Source organism: Pteronotus mesoamericanus, unplaced genomic scaffold (assembly GCF_021234165.1).
Source record: "Pteronotus mesoamericanus isolate MK-2021 breed Mesoamerican mustached bat unplaced genomic scaffold, CSHL_Meso_final scaffold_507, whole genome shotgun sequence".
NCBI lineage: Eukaryota > Metazoa > Chordata > Mammalia > Chiroptera > Mormoopidae > Pteronotus > Pteronotus mesoamericanus.
In genome coordinates this window covers 11,213,279-11,221,103 of record NW_026555319.1, presented here as the reverse complement: position 1 = coordinate 11,221,103, position 7,825 = coordinate 11,213,279, and positions in this window count along the sequence as shown.

Here is a 7,825-nt window from a genome sequence, read left to right as displayed (position 1 = left end):
GCCGCCCCCGGCGAGGTCGCCCCAACCCGGGCCGGCGGGCTGGCTGGCTTGGGCCGAGTCCTCGCCTGGTGGGGGCGTGGAGCTGGCCAGGTCGTAACTCACAGCCCACACACCAGCCCAGGTCAGCGCCTAACCCAGCCAGCGCCCCTCAGGACGCCTGTTTCCTCCAACAGTCCATCCTCCAGCAGCCCCAAGTGACACTTATCAGGTCACAGTTCTTTTTAGCTACAACCAGCGGAGGAACTTGATTCTTCTCCCAAGGATCACTCTTTGCTTAAGTCACAGGCCAACTCAGCTCTGCCTAAGTAGGGCTCCAGGTTCCTGAAATCTTCGGTCCAGCCTGATCCCAACAGCCCAGTTTACAATCCATCTCAACCACCGCCTGACAGCGCAGACTCCCCCAAACCTAACCTAACCTCACCCCAGCTTCCCAGGATACTTGGAGCGCCGTTCACCTCAGTCACCTCCCACCTAGATGCTTGTCTCCTAAAGCCCCACGCCCACCTTCTCCAAAAATCTAGCACACGGTTGTTAAGGGCCTCTCGTACAGCCCAGAATAAATATTCATTGCGCCCCCGCTACGTGCTGTGCATGCACCGGGCCGGGTGGGCATTGGCTATAACATGACAGGACAGCAGAATCCCTGCTCTCAAGGAGCCGACGTTCTACTTGGGGAGACAATACGATACACAAATAAATAATGACAATGTCAGATATTGATAAGTATAAATAAAGAAGGTTAAACAGGGAAGTGACAACAGAAGACTGAGGGCATGGGGACCTAGGATGCAGGGGCTTAGGAGCAGTAAGGACCTTTGAAGGGGGGCCAGGTTTCCTGCCCTTAAACTGCATTGAAGCTGAGACCTGAAGAAGGAGGAGAGAGCCAGTGGCAGGAGCCTGTGGAAAATCCTTAAGGTTAAAAAGAGCTTGGTGTGCAAGCAGCCAGGGAGACGAGGAGAGGGAGTGAAGCAGCACGACTTGAACTTGGAGACTTGAGCAGGGGCTGGAGTGTGTTGGATTAGGCAGGGGGTGCTATACAGTTTGGATTTTCTTCTAAGGACAATGAGAAATCACTAGTGCCAGAAAAATAATGGCCGACCCTTATTAGATATTTTTAATGGAATCTTTCAGAGTGCAGATGATAGAAGAGGTTGCTCCAAACCAAGGGCATGACCCAAGCACAGTCAGGGGGTGAGAGGGGCTGGGGAGATGAGGCTGTCATCTCTTCCTGCTTGTGACCCAAACTCTGACATGCCCCATCAAGCAGATCTCCCACTGATAGGTGCCCACGTCACCAGCTTTGGCTTGTTCCCACCACACCCAGCCTCTGCACCTCAGGCATCCTGAGATAGCATCTCCCTGAAGCATCACCAGCCCGCCCAGCACCATGACCAGTTCCAGAACCCCACCCGCCTTTCAGACACCTCCATCAGTTCCACCGAGATCACAACCCACGTTGGGACCTCCAGCATCAGACACCCTGATTTCTCAACTTGCATGGCTGATACAAGAAATTCAAGTCCAGAAGAATTCTCTTGCCATAGAACATAGTGTCATATGCTGAAATAGGTCATTGCTCTGGGTCTTGCTTCCCCAAAGTTTATGATAGGGATTGATCTGGTACGAGGGGCCAGGCTGGCAGCATCAGTGGTTGCTGTGAGCTGGGTGTTAGTTACACGGTAGGGAGGCCTGGGATTGTGGGTACTGGGGAGCACATGGCCCATCAAAAGGGCACTGTGGCGATTCGCCTGGCCAGTCAGTGCCCAGAATAGTGAGTGTTTCAGATTTCTCAAGAGATGTAAGAAACCTAGATTGGAGGGTGAAATCTCTTGATTTTTAGATGTTGGCAACTAACTCAAAAACTTTAAAAAAACACTAGGTGAGCCACACAAAACATTTATTTCCTTTTCCTTTAACACATCAAATTTACAGAGAAATTATGAGGACAATTCAAATAACTTTTTCTTTCCGAACAATTGAGCATAAGTTGCTGACACCATGCCCCAGTACTTTTAGGTGTATTTCCTTCCAGCAACGATGGTCCCCTACAGAATCACAATGCATCCATTAATGGAGGAAATTAATACTGATACATTTTCACCATCCAATATTCAGACTTCGTCAAGTTTCCCCATCTGTCCAAATAATGTCCTTTGCAGCAAAAAGGCTCAGTTCAAGATCTCATGTTGCATGTAGTTGTCCTGTCTCTTGAGTCCCCTTCGGTCTGGAACATTCCTTGGTCTTTGACTCTCCTGACCTGGATACTTTTGAAAGGGTAGTTACTTTGGAAACTGTCCCTCAGCTTAGGTTTGCCTGATGTTCCCTCTGGATCAAATCATGCATTCAGGTCATGGATTGTAGATTAGCTGAAGATTGTGGATTCTGTGCATCATGAAATATCTCAGAAGTGATGTTCTGTCCTCTTTGCGTTATAACACATGATACAGGACTTCAATTTGTCCCATTATTAATGATGTCAACTTTGACTGCTAGAATAAGGTGCTGTCTTCTAGGTTTCTCCACTATGAATCTGTCTTTCCCTCTTTGAAATTAAGAAATATATCATAAGGAGTTACTTTGGGACTAGGTAATATCCTATCTCTCATCGCAGTTTTCATTTATTTATTCCCATCAACACAGGCTCTTGATTCCATGGGTTACAATCCATTATTGTTTTTATTTGGGGGGTGGGGTGGCAAACTGTCCTAGGTTTGGCCTGTGATAGCCCCTTTAAGCTGGTTTCTGTGTCCTTCTGACATGTCGCCATCGGTGTTAAAGCACTTCCTTACTTTCTGGCAAAAGGTATTCCAGGTACATCTTGTACATACCCTGCCCTTGTCCTGAAATCAGCCATTTCACCAAAGAGCCCAGGTTCCTTTTAATGGAAAACATGATTTAGAACCAAGTTCTACAAGTGCTTATTGTTATTGGGTGTCACCGCTCCCAGATCCTCTCAATGGACAGAGTTACAGACACGTGTGTGCACACACAGACTCACATTTATATCTCTATATAGTATTTGTTTCTACAGTCATCTATCTATATTGAAAACCATGAGTTCACTCTAATAGATCCGATTTCAATCTAAGCCACAGGGTTGATGCTAGTTTTTTCCGTTTCCACTGTAATAACTCCCTTTTCTGAGAGTGAGAAACCTGGTATTCTCATTGATTTTGAATCTGTTCAGTTATTTGACTAATTGCCCATAGGTAACAGTTTTTTATTGATGCTTTCTCCCCAACAAGGATGCCCTTTACACCCCACTCAGGCCCTGACCCCTCACACCAGGCCGCCTTTCCATGAGGATGCCCTCCTCACTCACACGGGCTCTGGCCCTCAACCTAGGCCACCCTTACCACACCCTTCTTACCCTATTTGGGCTATGACACCCCTCTGTGGCTCAGCATGCACCCCCTCCCATTGCTGATGCTTACCTTGCTGGGACCCGCCTAATGGGTTTTGGATTGAATGTTTCCATTGTTCAAGAAGGGAAGGGAAGGGAAGGGAAGGGAGGAGAGGGGAGGGGAGGGGAAGGAAGGGAAGGGAAGGGAAGGGAAGGGAAGGGAAGGGAGGAGAGGGGAGGGGAGGGGAGGGGAGGGAAGGGAAGGGAAGGGAAGGGAAGGGAAGGGAAGGGAAGGGAAGGGAAGGGAAGGGAAGGGAAGGGAAGGGAAGGGAAGGGAAGGGAAGGGAAGGGAAAGGGGAGGGAAAACACAAACCTTTGGCAAGTTGACTTTAGCTATAAGCCATCAGCGCCTCCCTTTAGAGCTCACTGTAGTGGGGCAGACGTTGACATTCAACAAATATTTACTGAGTGTTTACTCTGGACCAAAGAGGACAAAGGATTAGAGTCATTAGACAACAAATAGTGTTGTGGAGGGGAAAACACTGCCAAACTGTTGGGTCATCACATTTGCTCCATCAGTTGTAAACCCTCTCTCACATTTGCAGGACCAGCTTGGCCAGTGCAGTTAACTCTGCTGGTTGGAACTGACTCAGTGGGGAAGAGGTGTTTACCCTGCAAAGTTGCATCATTTTCCTGAACCGGCCCCACCCACTGTTACTAGCTTTCTCCCAAACTGAATCATTACATCCTGGTTAAACAGCCTGTTTCTCCCCAACAGTATCTGTTGGAATGAACAAAGTATGCCGGGTTCAGGGTCCTCTTAGTATTTCATCCTGTTACTCAGCTTTCCCATATGCAACATAGTAATAATGTAATAACAGGTAACAGTTACTGAGTGCTGACTATGTTTAAAGCCCAATGCCTCCATCTTCTAGTTGTGTGGCCGTGGGCAAGTCACTTCCTGTAGGAGTCTGCTGTAACAAGGACTGCAGGCTTAATGGGTTAAACATCTAAAGTTTATTCTCTCACAGTTCTGGAAGCTGGAAGTCCAAATCTTTTTCACTGGAGGAAAACCAAAGTGTCTGCCGAGCCGCACTCCCTTGAAAGGCTTTGGAGGAAAATCTCTTCCTGCTTCTCCTGGCTTCTGGAGGCTGCAGGTGTTCTGTGCTTGTGGCTGCGTCACTCCAGTCTCTGCCTCCGTCTTCACATGGCCTTTCCTGGGTGTGTGAAGTAGCCCTCTTATAAGGACACGTGTGACGGCATTATGGCATTTAGAGCTGCCTCAAATGACACAGGACAAACTCTCCATCTCAAGTTCCTTCACTTCCTCACACCTGCACAGACCCCTTTTCCAAATAGGGTCACGTGGAGAGGCCCCAAGGATCAGGACCTGATCTTTTAGGGGGCCATTGCTCAGCCTACTGCCCTCCCCTCTCTGGGCCTCGCGTGTGTCACCTGCGAAGAGAGGATGGGAATATGCTCACCCCTCTCAGGGCTGCTGGGAGGGGTGAGCGGGTCTGTGTGGCTCTGGCCGCTGGCTCGCTGGCGGTCGGCAGCCCTCCATGAGTGGTGCGGTTACTGCGCATCGATCGCTTCAGTTGTTTCTACCCGGGACTGGCAACTGTGGGGATAATTGATTCCGATGATGTCATCTCTTTAACCGCCAGGTTTGCATCAGGATTAAATGTGCCAAATGGGCTTTGTGGAGCCAGCTCCTCTGGGTGTGAACAGCCGCGGTGCTGGCCCGCCTCGCTCCTTTGCAGGGCCCACCCGGCTGCTGCTTCTCCCTAATTAACCAAAGGCGGTACCTGCCAGCGGGCCCACTTGCTGCCATCCCAGGAGAAGAGAGCAGAACGCCACAGCTAAATGTCTGAATGTGGGTTTTTTTTTCAGTTGCTGGATGAAAATAGTATTTTGGGCATTTAAACAGCACAGAGTAGAGACAAGTGCGGAATGCTCCCTCAGCCTTATGTCCACATGGGCAGCTGTGGGGCAAAAGCACTTTATGGAAACCCAGCCGGGTCACTGACGACGTTGCAGCAAAGTATCCTTGTTCTAAATTAGGGAATACAAAAGTCAAGAGGTGGCTTTCTTTATTCCCTTCAGTTCCACAATCACTACTTGAGCTTCTCTCTCAGACCAGGATGTGCTGGGCTATTGTGGCTCAAAGATGGTGCCCCTCAAGGAGCTCACAGCCCCCTGGAATGTGTTGTATTTTTTATCTATTGATTTTAGAGAGAGAGAAGGAGGGAGGGTGGAAGAAAGAGAGAAACACTGATTTGTGTTTCCATTTATGCATTCATTGGTTACTTCTTGTACGTGCCTTGACCAGGGATCGAACCCACAACCTTGATGCACCTGGACAAAACTCCAACCAGCTGAGCAACCCGACCAGGGCCACTGAAAGTACTTAATGCCACTGACTTGCACACTTAAAAATGGTGAAAGGGGTGCATTTTATGTTATATTATATGTTATGTTGACCTCCCTTCCTCCCCTAAAGTCATATATTAACAAAAAAGAATTGTACTTTAAGTGATGCTGCTCCAGACAAGTTTATCAATGGGAATGCTTCCTGGTGATGGAAAAATGACTTAAGCAATAAGACCCTTACTTTTATCTTCTAAAAAGGAATCTCACCATATGTATATATCATGTTTTCTGTATCCATTTGCAATTCTGTACCGGACACTTAAAATTTTCAGAGGGTAGACCTCAAGAGATGTATTTTTTACCATTAAACTTCTTTTTTAATCTTAAAAGGCAAAAGAAAAAAACAAGTCCAAGCTATGGGGTGGGGGTCTACGGGGTGGGTTAATCCCGTATCTGACACCCCCATCGAGGACCAAATTCTTCTCCCCTCCGGGCCCGTGACGGTCAGGTGGCTTCCTCCTCGTGAGATGACGGCTGCAGAACTGTGGGTCTCCCACGGGTACGACAGCACCCTCCACACCACTCCCCCAGCCCACCTCCCCTCATGCGCCATGGGGCAGCCCGGGGCCCAAGCCCGCCCCAGCCCAGTCAGGGGCGAGGCCCACCGCCGCTGGCTCAGCTCGAAGCACCTGCATTTAACCCCAGGCCACATTAACAGTCGATACCCCACTCCAGTCAGGGCGTGACCTGAGCAGGGAACTTGGGGGCAATGGCTACGAGTTTACCAACTGGCAGTGAGCAAATGTCACCCTTCTCCAGTGCCTTTAGGACAGAGGGAACTTCACTCAGCACTCATTGAGGCAGGTGCTATGCGGAAAACTGTCAGTATCAGAGCAATCGTAACATCAACAGCCATCATTGATCAAGTCTTGATAATGTGTCTGGCACTGGGTTAAGGCAACTGTTAAAAACAAACTGGTACTAGGATCCCCATTTTATAAAGGTGAGAAAACAGAAGCTCAGAGATATAAAAGAATTTCAAGCTACACAGAGGCTCCTTCCTTCGTATCAGGCTGGCTTTGAAAAATAATATGAACCCCCAAAAATGTTAGTGCCATGCCATCTGATAAATGTATTCCAGCAGGTGAAACTAGGCTGAGCTACCTGAACGTTCTGAATGGAAGATTCTGGAACAGAATTCCATTTTCCAGCTTCCTCTGCCTGGAGGAGCAGGCCTGTTAGAATAAGGTCTGATGAGCTCACCTGGTTTACAGAAGCACATCATGGAGGAGGCATAGTGGGGGGTCCCAGCCACCCACGTGGAGAGGGCAGCCTTGCCTGTGCAGGTCTCTTTCGGGGCAGTGACCTCCAAACTGGGAGCGATAGGTGAGCGCCACAGACCAGGAGTGCTTGGAAGGACAGCACAACCTCCAGAGAGAGAGAAAAAAAAAGCAAAATAACAATTAAAATGGAATGACAATAACTAAAAGTTAATCATGACAAAGGGCATGTCTCTCTTTCCTCCTGTGGTTGGTAGAATGGTGACCTCTAGAGACGTCCACCTCCTAAGCCCAGAACCTGTGACTGTGTTACCTCACATGGCAAAAGGGAGATATGATTAAGGTTAAAACGCTTGAGATGGGGAGGTTATTCTGGATCATCCAGGTGGGTACCGATCCCTTGACAGCGGAGACGCTTTCCCAGCGGCAGCCCAGGGAGAGGTGACTGGGGACGAAGCATGGTCAAGGCAGGTGCTGGCTGCCGGCTTTGAAGGTAGAGGAAGGGGCCAGGAGCCAAGGGATGCAGCAGAGTCTGGGGGTCCGAAAGGGAAGACTCCTGTCCTCCCTGGGGCCCCCGGGAAAGAGTGCAGCCCTGCTGACGCCGTGACCTTAACCCCGTGAGACCCGAGGGGACTCCCATCCCACAGAGGCACATCATGTGCACATGATGTGGATAACATGGGAAACTGGGGGCCAAGTATACGGAAACTCTCTGTACTACCTTTGCGATGTTTTTCTGCAAATCTAAAAGCTATTCTGAAATGAAAAGTTTATTTAAAAATACAGATGCCGGGGGGAGGGAGGTATAAGGGGACTAAATGGCGATGGA